Source organism: Lissotriton vulgaris, chromosome 7 (assembly GCF_964263255.1).
Source record: "Lissotriton vulgaris chromosome 7, aLisVul1.2, whole genome shotgun sequence".
NCBI classification, from domain to species: domain Eukaryota; kingdom Metazoa; phylum Chordata; class Amphibia; order Caudata; family Salamandridae; genus Lissotriton; species Lissotriton vulgaris.
This window is the reverse complement of record NC_141695.1, coordinates 267,744,077-267,760,765: the sequence shown is the minus strand read 5'-3', so window position 1 is coordinate 267,760,765 and position 16,689 is coordinate 267,744,077. Positions and strand designations below refer to the sequence as shown.

Sequence of the window (16,689 nt, the reverse complement as noted above, 5' to 3'; positions counted from 1 at the left end):
TTTTGGGGCATAGCTACACAGGTACACAAGGCAGGAAGGAGAGGAACAGGGTTCCTACAAATGTGGACATTGCAACGCTTGCAAGGGTAGTAAAAGCAAGAAAACATTCTAGTTACCCACTAGTAAGACAGCCAACATCAACAATTTTATTCCATACAGCAATGCCTTGTGTGTGTATGTCTTGGAATACCCATGTGGCTACTAAAATGTGTGCAGTATATTATTTCCAGTAAAGAAGAGAATAGTTAAGCATTTCAGGGTGATGAAGAATTATGATGTGAATTACCCTCTAGCAAGACATTGGTCAAAAGAACATACACAGAACTCAGCCATTCTTTTGCCATTTCTTTAGCAAAGTATTTAAGCGTATGACTAGCATAATGCTGTCTCTGCTCTGCTGTAAAATGACAAAAGTCATTTATTTCGCTCTCATTAGAGCTCTTCAGTGAGGTATAGCTTTGTCTAGACACAAGGGATCATCCAGTTTAAGTTCAAAGAATACCCTTTAAACTGGGTGCTCCCTTGTGTCTGGAGAAAGCTATACCTCTCTGAATAGCTCTAATGAGAGCACAACACTGTGTCAGGGGTTGCTTTTACTCATTTCAGGCTAGCTTGGTTGGTATTTTAACAATTAAAAACTGTAATACTGTGCCTCTAGTGGTAAATGTTTTTTTTCATTTTACAGCCGGGGCATGGATGGCACTGTGCTGGTCCTATGCTTAAAACATTTTCTGTAGAAATGCCAAATGGCTTTGTCCCTTTCTATCTCGGGGTGGATGACACTGTGCTAATCCTATGCTTAACAACTTTGCATATTGATGCGCGGAAACAAGAGCACTTTGACAGTAAAATGCAATGAAAGTGTACCTGTAATAATGTAGTATGAGGGGAAATCGAATTGCAAAGTTCCAATTAGTAATACAGTGATATTTCTTCCAAGGTGCATTATGGGAACAGCAGTATTGAAGGACTACATTGAAACCTAGTACTCGGCAAGTTTATAAAAACGACAATGCAATGCTGCAACAGGATATGATGGTTCGCCTCTGAAAAAGAATTTGAACCAAGTTAAATGTGTCAAGACTGAAAGATCTAAAATGAGTTGCCATTACATTTTATTAAATAAAGTGGCTGATTCCTTGAAAGGTCCTGGTGTTCATCATTCTTCTTTATGTATGAACAAAGGAGTTTTTGTTGGAATGTTCATGGGGTGCTCCATCACCGAATGTCGAGGCCGCCCTGCTGAGGTGAGGCTTTCCTAAGCAGAGAAAGTCGTGGTGGATATATATATATCTATGTATATATATAAAGAGAGAGATAGATAGATATAGATATATTATCTACTGGCGGTTGCCAGTAGATAGTTAGCGTTAGGACCTATTATCCATAGGATATCCGCAACATTCTATTGGCAAAAACTTTTGCTTCAATTGAAAAATCTTCCTGAAATTTTCCAAACTTTTGGCCAGCTCAGTTACGCTCCTTCCCTGAAAGGTTGGGGTGATTATTGAAGCAGGGGCCGAGAAAAAAGGGGGGTCCCAAAACGTGCTTTCCCCATGCAATTTCCCATAGGACCTTTAGCCACGGCTACAGCTTGAATAGCTGAACGGAAATACACCAAATTTGGCAAAGAGGTAGCCCTCAGTTCCAACTTGTGCCTTTGGCATATCTGGTATCAATCTGTTCAGTAGTTTCTTTGAAAATTACGGTTAAATTAATTTATATATCTATGGGCGCGGAGGATCCGCAGATTGTGTGAGGATAGGCTTCGTAGGATAAGCGCACCGTCCCAATCACGTGCTCAATTTTAATTGGATGTCAGGTGGTTGTAAACATTCAAAATCAGGAACTGTTGGCAGCCATTTTGTGCCTCGATAAAAGCGAGGCTGAGGAAGTCATTGAAATATGTGTGCAACTTGTGAACACGGGGCAGGGTAGACACACCCTGACCCCCTAGGCCTGCTCAGGGCCCCACTTTTTTTTTTTTTTAAAGACGTGATCGGCCCTAGGCCCGCCCCCTCATTGCACCACCCTGCAAACACGCCCCCTGATGCGTTTGCAGAGGGGGAAATAACTCCCCCAGAATACTGGGGGTCCCTGGGGGTCAGCTAGCCCACCAGGAACTTCCAGCATGCGCCAGGGGGCTGTGTTGCAGTGAGGTGTTCTGGAGACCACGGCCCTTTTTACACCTCTCTGCAACACAGCTCTGTGGCGCTTACTGGAGGTACCTGGTGGGCTAATTGGCCACCAGGGGACCTCAGGATTTAAGATGAATTAATCCCCCAACTTAAAATACGCCACGGGATGCGTTTGCACAGTGGTGAAGGTAGGGGGCGGGGCGTGAGGTGATATGTGTGCAAACACGCCCTGTGGCGTGTTTTAAGTTGGGGAATTAATTCCTCTTCAATCCAGAGGTCTCCTGGGGGCCAACTAGCCCACCGGGTCCCTCCTGTATGTGCCAGAGAGCTGCGTTGCAGAGATGTGTTCAGGGACCATGCCCCTTTTTACAACACTCTGCAACAAAGCTCCTTGGCGCTTAGTTGAGGTAACTGGTGGGGTACTTGGCCCCCAGGGGACCTCTTGATTGAAGAGGAATTATTTCCCCAACTTAGAGAGGGCATGGCCTCTGAATACCTCTCTGCAACGCAGCTCCTTGGCGCATACTGGAGGTACCTGGTGGTCTAGTTGGCCCCCAGGGGAGCGCAGCATTGAAGAGGAATTAATTCCCCAACTTAAAATGCACCACAGGGAGTGTTTGCACACATGTCACTGCAGGCCCCGCCCCCTTCCTTCACCACTGTAGAAATATTTCTCCAAAATCAGTCGAACTACGAATTCTGATTTACTCACCTGTTATCAGGAGAGAACTCAGTGCTGCATTTTTTAGCCCAGCACTGACCCTGAAAAGTAATTCTAAGCGTACTTACCAGTAACTTTTATTTCCTTCCATAGGAATCCATTGTGTGCTTTTCACCAGAAAAGTTTCCGTCTATTTTCACAAACAAACACATTCTCAAATAAGCACATTCTTTCAACTGTTTACAGGAGATGCACCCATGCTGGATCCAGGATACACCACTGAGTAAGAAAAAGTAACGTTAACATTACTTACCTGATAAGTGAATTTCGTCCCATAGAATAACATTGGTGGTTCTATGTGAAAAAGTTTTTAAGTGTCAACTTTTAAAATACAATAATATTCCTTAAAAATCACTACTGTAACCATAACATTTTTACTCAACTGTTTACAGGAGATATCCCAGGACTGAATTTAGGATCTAGTCTTGTGGTTAGAAAAGTAATCTAAAAAGTAACTCATTACATTTAACTAGAAATTCGCATTGAGCTCAATGTTGCATTGTGTCTGAAATTGTGTTGCGCATTACGACAACTGAAACTACTGTACTTAAACGTCTATTGCCTATTTGCAAGGTATTTAAACTAAAGTAATTCATTCTGAGAAAGTATATTTTGTAATTAAATGTATAATAACTATAATGAAATTTAAAAAATAAAATATCTAAAAATAAATAGTTAAAAAATGTTGTAAATCAGTGTAAAAAAATATATAAGAATTAATACATTTAAAAATTGACATTTAAAAAACCTTTAAAATTCACTGAAAAAACTATAGGTCTCAGACATGTTATAGTTAGATATTAGCATTTAAAAAACCTTAGAAATTCACTGAAAAAATACATAGGTTTTAGGGGTGTTATAGTTAGTTGTACATTTCACTCGTATAAAACCATTGAAATTCCCTGGTTATAGGTAGTTGTACTAACTATAACTAACTATAACTTGCGCGCCCGCAATCCACTGATAACATCACTGATGACATCTCAAATGGCATCACTGATGACATCACTGTTGACATCATCCACGCGACAATCTGATACATCTTATCATACACTAGTATAACCTTTCAACAATCTTTATTAAATAAGGAGTACCATATTTGAAACTATTGACACACCAATACAAGTTTCTAAAAACCCACTCAGTGATTCCTACATCTACACACACATCTAAACACTTAACTATAGTTTCACTCATACATGCTAATAAAGATCAATAGAACAATATTAAATATACTTATACACCTACATCAACATTACACACCAGCACACATTCTATTTGCTTATGTAGTCATTCTACTCATTTATGCAAACAGTTGATCATACTTATATTTACAAAGTACATACTTACACAAACACCACTTTATTTATTGATATAGATAGTAACTCATACTTAGTATGTTATAAAATCACTATTACAAGTATACAGTTATCCATACGTCACTCATACAATCACTGTGTCTTATGTTTAGTCATTTATATAAAACAACTGTCACATACACTGCTTTTTATATTTCTTGTTTCGTGGACATGTATCATTGAGAAATATATTTACTCATCTCCACACCCATAAAGAGATTTACTCACCCAAACAACTGTCACCACATACAGTCTTAACCTTATATCTATACTACTATTATAAAGGAAGAACTTTGAACCTTTGAGGCGGGTAAACTCGGGAACCAAAGCGCCAATCCAAACACCCGATACATTGTTGTAATTGTCAGGGTGTGCATATGGACATAGGCTATATAAATAAAAAAAGATAAGTTATTTAAAAAATTTACGAGAAAAAAAAAAGCAGTCCCATGGAAGTAGCGCCGGCCGCGACGTGCGTGCTGACATCAGGAGCGCGGGAAGTAGCGGCGTCCAGGAGCGCGAGGAGGAGCGGTAGACATGAGCGCGGGGAGGAGCGGCAGACAGGCGGGGAGGAGCGGTGAGGAGCGGCGGACAGGCTGGGAGGAGCGGCGAGGAGCGGCTGGTTGGTGAACTCTGGAGCGCGGGGAGGTGCGACGGATGAGGTAAGGCTCTGGGGGACCCACGGACAATGTCGGGGCAGGCAAGGGGCCCTGAAGCCAAGGTCAGGACGGGCTGCTACTCCAGGGGACCCACGGACAATTTAGGGGCAGGCGGGGGCCGGGGCGGGCGGGGGCCCTGAAGCCTGATTGCTCCTGGACAAGGTCGGGACAGGCTGCTAGTACCTACTAAATCTACTATTTACACATCGTTGGACAGTCACACACCTCCCACCCAACCACACACACTTTCATTCACTATCCCATACAAATACTCACTTAACTAATTAATAACTAATATAGACTTTCACATAGCTAGTAACTAACCTATGTAGTACTTTACACAACAAGAGATAGAGTGCTACAGGTATTCACATAGTTTTATCACTATCCCATATATTTAGTGAGACACTTGAAATTCGTCACTTACACAGTCAATCACATTGCTACTAAATCCTCCATTCAGACACTTATACATCCACTCAGTCTTCAAGGCAGATTGCATTATATATATATAATACTAAATATAGAACCAAACCACATTCACTGGATGATGTCATCAGTGATGTCATCAGTAAAGTCATTGGAGATGTCATCAGTGATGTCACTGACCATGTCATGAATGATGTAATATGTGACATCATCAGCAGTGGATTGCGGGTGGGCGAGTTATAGTTAGTACAACCAACTATATCAGTAACGGTATATGCTATGCAGGCAAAGATGGGGCGAAGGAGTGCGTCTCACTCCTGGGTTTAAAAAAACAGACCTAAACGGTGCAGCTGCCCACTACTTGCTGGGCAGCTGGGAAGTAAAAGTGCGGCAAGGGCTCTCACTGGCCCTCAGGACAAATGTGTAGAACGTTGGAGCCATCTGGCTCTGAAAATAAAGTATGTCCCTTGGAGCACTCATGCTCCTGAAATATCTATGCACAAACTGGGGTAGCATAAACCCCTGAGGACCTCTCTGGGCCCTTTAAGTAAATATGGTCAAATGTTAGAGCCATCTAGGCTCTGGACTTAAATATGCCCCCAAACATTGGAGCTGCCCGCTACACATTGAGGCTGCCCGGAAAGCGTTAACTGGGTACTTTGCCTTTATCAGGCATCATCGATAGTCTCCACAGAGCCCCTCAGCCCTTTCCTACTTACTGAGCTGCTCGCATGGGACTCCTCTCCTTGGATGTGGCGGGGGTAGGCACCGGCAATGTGCCTCGTGCCCCCTCCACGGGAACCGGCTGCGGCACTTGCGGGGCTCTCCCCATGAACGGGAGCCCCGCCTCACCAGGTGCCTTGCTTCACCACGTCCCCCATCTCGCGGCTGCCGTCTCGTCTCCCGGCTGGGTTCAGGCCCGCCCCCCCAACCAGGCAGACAGATTCTGGTTTGCACTAGGCAGCAGCCAGGCAGCAACTCTCTTCGCTCAGCCGAAGGTTTTGAACGCGGCTCGGTCCGTGGCGGTGAAAAGCGGGGTGGGCACCCACTTTAGTTATAAGTTTAACAAAAGCGCAATGAGGGGTAGGCTTCCTCTAAATTGGACTATAAAGCAGGGTGGGCTCCTGCTATTTCAAATATAAAAATAGCAGCCATGTGTCGTGGGCACCCACTGTAAATATAAAAATAAGCGGGTGGGTAACCGCAAGGCCGGCATCACAGGGGAATCCCCAAGGTGGGGGTTCCCTACCAAAGGGGAAAATTAAGATACAGCGCTCCCAGGGCGCAAAAAGATGCAGAAAGGTCCTGTAGAGAATAGAAATAAGTCTCAGCAAACAAAATGTTCTTAAAGATGAAAAGGGGGCAGGCAGGGCCCAGGGAAAAGAGGTCCTCCAGGTATCCAGGGGCAGGGAAAAGCCCAGGGATGCAAGCCTTCCCCTGAGCCCCAGCAACAGCACACCCTTGGTAGATTCAAGTCGCAAACAAGAACATTTTCATTGGGTCACAGCCCCTCCTTTTATACAGCTAAATCCTTTCTTCTCAAAGGTGCAGGCAAGGGGAGAACCAGATACAACTGGTTCTGGAGCACTTTGTTTTTCTCAGCTCCCTTCTCTATTCACAGGACAGGCCAGGGACATCAGATGCACCACAGGAGGTGGAGCCAGCATTGTGGAGGGAAGGCACAGCCCAATTCAGGTCCCAGGGGGAACTCCTCCCTCCCATCTATAATGCAGATCTCCCTATTCACCACCGGGCAGACTCATCCTGGCTCCTGGAGCCAACCACGACAGCCAGCCCCTGTCACTCACAAGCAATACAGGCAATTCACATCTCACAGAAATGCCAACTTCTAAAAGTGGCACTTCTCAACTAGACACAACAAATCTGTGCACACCATTGCGCAGCACTTATTCTCACGATTTCGCACATACAAAACTCAACCCTGCACTCTCCAGATATCAGGAACAACCCTGCACATACATATCCCCCGTGCATTCCTATGGGAGGCATAACACTCTCAGCACATGCACTCAGAGTGCACAAGCACTTTACACTGGGCCACAGTCGTAGTGTGTGCAGAGGCCTAAAATCACTACCACCATACCAGAGGCTAAAGGCAAAGAATTAAGGGGTGAACCTGCCAAAAAAGGCCCAAGTCCAACAGTTAGAGTACTGCATATGACTAGAAACAGCAATGGCATGTATTCAGGTTTTTTTCGGGGGGGAGGGGAGAATGTAAATAAGAGATTTTGTATGCAGACATATATTTGAGTTAGTTTTCATAGAAAGGTATGCTAGACCAATTTTTGGAGTTTCTCCAGTATCAAAGTTACATTTCGTTAGGATGGCATTGATCTCTCCAGATTTAACTAATAAGTGAAATATGTATTATTAAAATGTGATTTTCATGATACTGTGATTTATAAGTGTCATATACAATGCACAGTGTTGTATAGGAGTTCAGGAATAGGCTCCTAATAATGTTACATATGATTCTTGGATTCCAAATTCTCCGTTGGAGTTTATGATTCCAGTTCTTGAAATGATGACCGATTTGCAGTGGTATTTTCCATTGTGTGACACGAGGATGCATTCTGAGAGATTTAAGCTCTTTGTTGATCTTCTGTATTTTCCCAGCGAAGACCTTTGCAATATTATTTATAATACCCAGGAGATTTTAGGTTGTGAGATAGTATGCAAGTTAGTAATCTCTTTATTTGCATGATTAACTAAAACCACTACAATAGGGTGAGCAATTGGCATTCAGTTTCTCAGAGTAATCAACCATAATTAGAGTCCCAAACTTACAGTTCAATCTTATATTATTATTCAGGTACAGCAGTGTGCTATGTGCAGAGATCATGCAGTTAAAAGAGTAAAAGATTGTTTATTCAAAAATAGAAATCCTGCATTTAGGAGCTAGAATTAATAGAATTAACAAACCATAGGACCACAGGGATATAAAAAAGCCCGGCGGGCTGTCTCCTCACTTAAACTCCCTTTTAGTCAAGGCGGATTGGCTCTCCCGGATTTTAAGCTCTATTATTGGTCGGCTTTCTTGACTCGTTTTTGTAGCCTAACAGTCTTCGATAAGTGTTTGTACCTTCATAAATTCTTACTTGGACAGGATGTTAATATGTTCCTTTACAGGCTAAACGACCCTAACTACTTCAAAAGCGTTAAATTTAAGACGGTACGAGATACCGTTAATATCTGGCGTTCCATTATGGCTAAGTGTAATGTTTCTCATCTACATTATAAAACACCATTGTGGGGTAATCCGGGTTTTCCTTTAATTTTTCATGATTCAGCTTGCCGATTACTTTCAGATTCCGGTATTAGATTCTTGGGAGATTTATAAGATCACCAGGGATTTATGACTTTTGAAAAGATGAAGCAATGTTATAATTTATCTGAAATGGCTAGGTTTAAATGTTGTGACAAACGATGTATGTTATCCTGAGCACTCTGTTTGTCAAATCGAAGAATAATTTTAACACTTCAGGTGGGTGCCCTAGCCGTCGCACGTAGCCTTAACGTGCCTTAAAAACTGTAGTGTATGTTGGAGTTATAGACACTAACTCCTAGACTGGGGCACTCCAAATTCACACGAAAACACTGTTTTCTCGTTGCATTATTTACTTTTAATTGCAGTTCATATTGTTTTCAATTTTAGATTCATAGATAAACGTTTGCTGTTGATATGTATTTCTCCAACATAATCACATCTTATGCTGTCGCACAATAGTTGAATTCATCCAAAGTTTTCAACATCTCACAATACCCAATGCATTTCGGGTCAAACCATAGCCAAGACCCTTCGTCGGGGGTCTACATCAGGGAAAACAAACAGGACCAAATTAGTCACCCTGCTTGATAAACCAAAAATAGTAAACACATGGCTGAAACTAACACTCGCGCAGAAAATGGAAAAAGGAAAAGAAAGAGTGCCTTCAGAGCCCAATACTGCCCAAACTTCAACTGTGAATAAATCGGCAAAATGCATAAATCAACGAGCTCAAGGAAGCTCCACCATGTGAAAGGTGAGAAAGTCTTACGCGTTACCGGTGGGCTAGAATATACACACGCTCAGAAACAGCTCACAAGAGAAGGAACTTACAGGTTTAAACGCGCTAAGACGCTTCTGTGGGAGTCTGCTCAATACCCATCGTCTAACAAGTTGTAGGCTAATAGGGAAACTGCATGTCACGTGATCGCGGTAGTGACCAATCACGTTGTAGCTTAACGGTCACATGTACTGAGTACAGAGGCATCAAAATAAACATAAAAAACAGACGCTTAGCGCATGCAATAGAAGAACATAAACAAAACCCAAGAAGGCTTAAGTCATAGCAAAAATACAGAACTAAACAATATAATTTGCGAAATTTTAAGGCAATTGAACAAGTTCATGAAGGAGCCCAGGAATTAAAAAACAAGTCGATGCATCATAAGACCCACGCATATTCTATGCGGTCGTTCAACCCAATGGGCTGGGCTGAGTTCAGTTTTTTCATCCAAAAATATTCTGCTTTAAGTCTTTGTTTGACTGGATCCATGTCAGGGCGCTGATGGATGACTTCAAGAACCGTGAATTTTAACTGTGATATTTGGTGATGACATTCATTCCAATGGCATGATATAGCTGACTTGAGGTTGCTAAGCCTAATATTGCTTTTATGTTCTGTGATTCTAACTTTAACTTTCCGCTCCGTTTGGCCAACATAAACCTTGCCACATGGGCATTTTATCAGGTATATACAATTCGAGGTGTCACAGTTGCCAGAATGTTCAAGTTGAATGGGAAAACCTTTGGTGGGGTGCATCAAAGTTTTGCCACAGATGACATTATTACAGTGGATACAGTTAAAACATTTAGTCATTCCCTTCCAGTTCTTTTTCTCTTTGTTGGGAGTGTTGAGCAATTCCTTCAGGTTTTTAGATCTTTGGTAGGCAAAAGTTACTCGATCACTGTATATATTCTTCAAGTCTGGCTCATTTTCTACCAAGTGCCAATGCTTATTGATAATTCTTTTGATTTTGGAAGCATCAGTGGAATATTTCAATACGCACACTGTTTTTTGCATGGTCGATTTGATTTTAGGTGTCAATAACTCAATTCTGTTGATTTTATCAACTTTAGAAGAGGCTTGTATAAGAACGTCATTAGGATACCCTCGTTTTTTGTACTTGACTGATTGTTGCAAGATTGCTTGTTTCGCTTGTTCTCCATCAGAGGTTATACGTTTTAGTCGAGTATACTGCGAAAATGGCAAGTGTTTTTTCAGTGGTTCAGGATGAAAGCTTTGGAAAAGCAAGCTTGAGTTTCTATCCGTGGGTTTTTGGAACACGCTAGTTGTGATCTCATGATTGGCAATATTGACGAATACATCCAAATAAGATATTGAATCCTGGGATATTGTGTGCGTAAATTTAATCCTTTCATTTTGACCATTTAGTACTCTGATGTTTTCTTCCAATGATTCTCTTGAACCGCACCAGATTAGGAAAATATCGTCAATGAATCTCTTGAAGATGGTGAGACCTTCAATCCAAGTACGCTTGCACAAAATATAATCATTTTCAAACTTCTGCATAAAAATGTTCGCATATGAGGGGGCCCCCCCAAAACCCATAGATGTTCCATTGAGTTGATTATAAAAAACACCGTTCCATTCGAAGTAACTGTGATACAGAGCATACTGCATCAGTTCCAAAATCAGGACTTTCTGGTAGTCTTCCAAGTCGCTGTTCAATAAGCTCCATTCCAGAGCTTCAATGCCTTCTTTGTGTGGAATTGAAGTATACAAGGCTACAACATCAATTGTACATAGCCAATATGTTTTGTCAGGTGATAGTTTGACACTGTTTAACATGTTCAAAAACGCAGTGGTATCTTTAATGTATGTGACGCCTTTCTGGACCAATGGTTGTAGAAATTTATCGACAAACTTGCCAATCGGTTCTGATATCGACCCACAGGCCGAGACAATGGGTCTGAAAGGAGGTCTCAAAGGATCCTTATGTATTTTAGGCAACATGTAGAGTTGCGGTCTCCTGGGAAATTTCAGATGAAAAAAGGCATGAGTCTTCTGGTTTATCCATTTCATGCTTAAAGCGTGGTCAACGATATTGTACAAAATTTTTTGGTATTCACTTGTAGGATCAGATGCAAGTGGTACATAGATGTTGATGTTCTGAACATGCTCAGTCACGCTGGATCTGTAGAATTGAGTGTCCATCACGATAAGGGCGCCACCCTTATCGGCTTTTTGAAATGTGAGATCTTTGTCATTACAGAGGTTTTTAAGCGTGTTCCATTCTTTCACGCTTAAGTTAGGCTTATTCACTTTACTAAAGGAAATTTTCTGAATTTCAGACATCACTGACCTCTCGAATGCCTCGAGTGTTTTGTGGGTAGTAGGAGCGCAGAAAGCGCTGGGTGGTTTGAATTCCTGATCCCACACTGGGATGGTATCTGTTTGACTGATGTCTTTGAAGAAATATTTGAGTTTTAGGCTCCTGAAGAATTTGAAGAGAGAAAGTTCAGTCTCACCAATGTTAGACCTATAAGTAGGTACAAATGTGGTTCCTTTGTTCAGTACTGCCAGCTGCATAGAAGTCAATGATTTCTCTGAGATATTAATGACTAGGTTATCTTCTGCACTTGACTGCGTGTTCGCTTCGCGATTTCCTCTGCTGTTTCTTTTCCTTTTTGCCCTTCTTGTGACGTTGTTGGAGGGGCGTTTGCTGCTGGACTTATGTCTAAAAAAGATGTTTGTGGCATGTCTGTTGAACCAGCTGATGTTGTTTCCGCTGGTTTGGTGGATTTCTTTAAGGGCGGTCTGTTCTGCGCAATGTCTCCATCGGATACTACACTTTCTTGGGAGGAAGTGGTTGCTGATTGTTTTTGTGCTTGTGGTTGCCATTTCCTTCTGTTGTAAATTTCAGCCCAAGAATAAACCTCTTCCAATTTGTAATCTAATGTATCACGACGATACTTGCGGATTTTTCTTTCGTTCACTTCCTTTGCGTATCTGTCTAGTTTCAGATTCGTTTCCTCCAGTAATTTTTCAAGGTCAGGAATGGTATTCAATTGCTCTTTCACTGTTTTGATTTCTTCTTCAACTTCTGCCAACACTTTGGATAGTTCCTCGACAAAATTTTTTATTGTTCGAACAATAAAACATTTTTGGAAAAGTGGTATCAGATTTTGAACAAGTGCTCTCTAGACCTGATACTTTTGATAGTCGAGGAACTATCCAAAGTGTTGGCAGAAGTTGAAGAAGAAATCAAAACAGTGAAAGAGCAATTGAATACCATTCCTGACCTTGAAAAATTACTGGAGGAAACGAATCTGAAACTAGACAGATACTCAAAGGAAGTGAACGAAAGAAAAATCCGCAAGTATCGTCGTGATACATTAGATTACAAATTGGAAGAGGTTTATTCTTGGGCTGAAATTTACAACAGAAGGAAATGGCAACCACAAGCACAAAAACAATCAGCAACCACTTCCTCCCAAGAAAGTGTAGTATCCGATGGAGACATTGCGCAGAACAGACCGCCCTTAAAGAAATCCACCAAACCAGCGGAAACAACATCAGCTGGTTCAACAGACATGCCACAAACATCTTTTTTAGACATAAGTCCAGCAGCAAACGCCCCTCCAACAACGTCACAAGAAGGGCAAAAAGGAAAAGAAACAGCAGAGGAAATCGCGAAGCGAACACGCAGTCAAGTGCAGAAGATAACCTAGTCATTAATATCTCAGAGAAATCATTGACTTCTATGCAGCTGGCAGTACTGAACAAAGGAACCACATTTGTACCTACTTATAGGTCTAACATTGGTGAGACTGAACTTTCTCTCTTCAAATTCTTCAGGAGCCTAAAACTCAAATATTTCTTCAAAGACATCAGTCAAACAGATACCATCCCAGTGTGGGATCAGGAATTCAAACCACCCAGCGCTTTCTGCGCTCCTACTACCCACAAAACACTCGAGGCATTCGAGAGGTCAGTGATGTCTGAAATTCAGAAATTTCCTTTAGTAAAGTGAATAAGCCTAACTTAAGCGTGAAAGAATGGAACACGCTTAAAAACCTCTGTAATGACAAAGATCTCACATTTCAAAAAGCCGATAAGGGTGGCGCCCTTATCGTGATGGACACTCAATTCTACAGATCCAGCGTGACTGAGCATGTTCAGAACATCAACATCTATGTACCACTTGCATCTGATCCTACAAGTGAATACCAAAAAATTTTGTACAATATCGTTGACCACGCTTTAAGCATGAAATGGATAAACCAGAAGACTCATGCCTTTTTTCATCTGAAATTTCCCAGGAGACCGCAACTCTACATGTTGCCTAAAATACATAAGGATCCTTTGAGACCTCCTTTCAGACCCATTGTCTCGGCCTGTGGGTCGATATCAGAACCGATTGGCAAGTTTGTCGATAAATTTCTACAACCATTGGTCCAGAAAGGCGTCACATACATTAAAGATACCACTGCGTTTTTGAACATGTTAAACAGTGTCAAACTATCACCTGACAAAACATATTGGCTATGTACAATTGATGTTGTAGCCTTGTATACTTCAATTCCACACAAAGAAGGCATTGAAGCTCTGGAATGGAGCTTATTGAACAGCGACTTGGAAGACTACCAGAAAGTCCTGATTTTGGAACTGATGCAGTATGCTCTGTATCACAGTTACTTCGAATGGAACGGTGTTTTTTATAATCAACTCAATGGAACATCTATGGGTTTTGGGGGGGCCCCCTCATATGCGAACATTTTTATGCAGAAGTTTGAAAATGATTATATTTTGTGCAAGCGTACTTGGATTGAAGGTCTCACCATCTTCAAGAGATTCATTGACGATATTTTCCTAATCTGGTGCGGTTCAAGAGAATCATTGGAAGAAAACATCAGAGTACTAAATGGTCAAAATGAAAGGATTAAATTTACGCACACAATATCCCAGGATTCAATATCTTATTTGGATGTATTCGTCAATATTGCCAATCATGAGATCACAACTAGCGTGTTCCAAAAACCCACGGATAGAAACTCAAGCTTGCTTTTCCAAAGCTTTCATCCTGAACCACTGAAAAAACACTTGCCATTTTCGCAGTATACTCGACTAAAACGTATAACCTCTGATGGAGAACAAGCGAAACAAGCAATCTTGCAACAATCAGTCAAGTACAAAAAACGAGGGTATCCTAATGACGTTCTTATACAAGCCTCTTCTAAAGTTGATAAAATCAACAGAATTGAGTTATTGACACCTAAAATCAAATCGACCATGCAAAAAACAGTGTGCGTATTGAAATATTCCACTGATGCTTCCAAAATCAAAAGAATTATCAATAAGCATTGGCACTTGGTAGAAAATGAGCCAGACTTGAAGAATATATACAGTGATCGAGTAACTTTTGCCTACCAAAGATCTAAAAACCTGAAGGAATTGCTCAACACTCCCAACAAAGAGAAAAAGAACTGGAAGGGAATGACTAAATGTTTTAACTGTATCCACTGTAATAATGTCATCTGTGGCAAAACTTTGATGCACCCCACCAAAGGTTTTCCCATTCAACTTGAACATTCTGGCAACTGTGACACCTCGAATTGTATATACCTGATAAAATGCCCATGTGGCAAGGTTTATGTTGGCCAAACGGAGCGGAAAGTTAAAGTTAGAATCACAGAACATAAAAGCAATATTAGGCTTAGCAACCTCAAGTCAGCTATATCATGCCATTGGAATGAATGTCATCACCAAATATCACAGTTAAAATTCACGGTTCTTGAAGTCATCCATCAGCGCCCTGACATGGATCCAGTCAAACAAAGACTTAAAGCAGAATATTTTTGGATGAAAAAACTGAACTCAGCCCAGCCCATTGGGTTGAACGACCGCATAGAATATGCGTGGGTCTTATGATGCATCGACTTGTTTTTTAATTCCTGGGCTCCTTCATGAACTTGTTCAATTGCCTTAAAATTTCGCAAATTATATTGTTTAGTTCTGTATTTTTGCTATGACTTAAGCCTTCTTGGGTTTTGTTTATGTTCTTCTATTGCATGCGCTAAGCGTCTGTTTTTTATGTTTATTTTGATGCCTCTGTACTCAGTACATGTGACCGTTAAGCTACAACGTGATTGGTCACTACCGCGATCACGTGACATGCAGTTTCCCTATTAGCCTACAACTTGTTAGACGATGGGTATTGAGCAGACTCCCACAGAAGCGTCTTAGCGCGTTTAAACCTGTAAGTTCCTTCTCTTGTGAGCTGTTTCTGAGCGTGTGTATATTCTAGCCCACCGGTAACGCGTAAGACTTTCTCACCTTTCACATGGTGGAGCTTCCTTGAGCTCGTTGATTTATGCATTTTGCCGATTTATTCACAGTTGAAGTTTGGGCAGTATTGGGCTCTGAAGGCACTCTTTCTTTTCCTTTTTCCATTTTCTGCGCGAGTGTTAGTTTCAGCCATGTGTTTACTATTTTTGGTTTATCAAGCAGGGTGACTAATTTGGTCCTGTTTGTTTTCCCTGATGTAGACCCCCGACGAAGGGTCTTGGCTATGGTTTGACCCGAAATGCATTGGGTATTGTGAGATGTTGAAAACTTTGGATGAATTCAACTATTGTGCGACAGCATAAGATGTGATTATGTTGGAGAAATACATATCAACAGCAAACGTTTATCTATGAATCTAAAATTGAAAACAATATGAACTGCAATTAAAAGTAAATAATGCAACGAGAAAACAGTGTTTTCGTGTGAATTTGGAGTGCCCCAGTCTAGGAGTTAGTGTCTATAACTCCAACATACACTATAGGTTTAAATGTTATCAGATTAAAGACTATCTAGTGAAGAAATTAGAGCTTACCATGGTATTAGATTCTGAGGTATGGGATTGTATCTATAGAAAAGCAGACAAAGCCATGATTAGCATAGGATATAAGATTTTTTCTGGCTTTAACACTAGTGACATCACAACATTAACTGAGAAATGGAACAGGAAATTGGCTTTGATTGTACCATCTGATCTAATTACTATATCTCCTAAAAGCATAAATGTATAAGTTCAATCTTCTAGTCTTAAACTGCAAATATTTAAAACTGAATGTCAACTATCCCATACCCCCGAGAGAATTCTTAAATGGGCAATGAATATAATTATAGTGAGCGTACGAAATGCCCTAAATGTGATCTAAGTGGTGCTGATATTGTTCACATGTTCTTTTCTTGCCCTCATCTTAGTGAATATTGGGATGGACTTGGTCATCCTATTCTATTTTCATCAATTGATGTGTTGGTGGGTATATGCGGGGGTAGTAGTGTATTTAGTGATTTGTTGAATAT

At 41.2% G+C, this 16,689-nt stretch overlaps 1 protein-coding gene across 2 annotated transcripts in view; it reads right to left on the bottom strand.

Annotated features, from left to right (window-relative positions):
* Positions 1–16,689, bottom strand: part of LOC147701358 (chymotrypsin inhibitor Ani s 6-like) — a 212,070-nt gene that overhangs the window by 19,438 nt on the left and 175,943 nt on the right. The window lies entirely within an intron of this gene.